The sequence below is a fragment of the Buceros rhinoceros genome, unplaced genomic scaffold, assembly GCF_000710305.1.
Source record: "Buceros rhinoceros silvestris isolate BGI_N320 unplaced genomic scaffold, ASM71030v1 scaffold20449, whole genome shotgun sequence".
In the NCBI taxonomy this organism is placed as follows: domain Eukaryota; kingdom Metazoa; phylum Chordata; class Aves; order Bucerotiformes; family Bucerotidae; genus Buceros; species Buceros rhinoceros.
The window spans coordinates 546-994 of record NW_010430023.1 but is presented as its reverse complement, the minus strand read 5'-3'; positions in this window follow the sequence as shown (position 1 = coordinate 994).

Here is a 449-nt window from a genome sequence, read left to right as displayed (position 1 = left end):
TCTGACTGGTGCAACGGGGGGCACAGCTGCCGGCCCCAGTAGCTGCTTCGGGCAGGTGGGACCCCTACTCTGGCTAGCAGGGATGGGCACTGCCACCCCCCAGCACTCTCCTGAGCTTCCCCAGCACCAGAGTGGGGACACGATGGGGACGTGATGGGAGCATGCAGCCATTGTAACTTGTGCCAGGGCCAAACCCAGCTCCATCTGTCCCCAGGGTGCACCCTGCTGTCCCCACAGCTCCCACCCAGTGTACACGGTCCCCACGCAGTCAGCCCACCAGCACCCTGGGGGCTGAAGCTGGGTGCTGCCAGCCCCTTATCATCCCCAAAGAGATGTGCCAGCTCCTTCCCAGCCCTCCCAGCCCAGAGGGACGTGTGTGGGACAGTCAGCCCCCCTCCAGTACCAGCGAGGAGGGCAGAGGTGGAGAAGGAGGAGAGAGCCAAAGATAC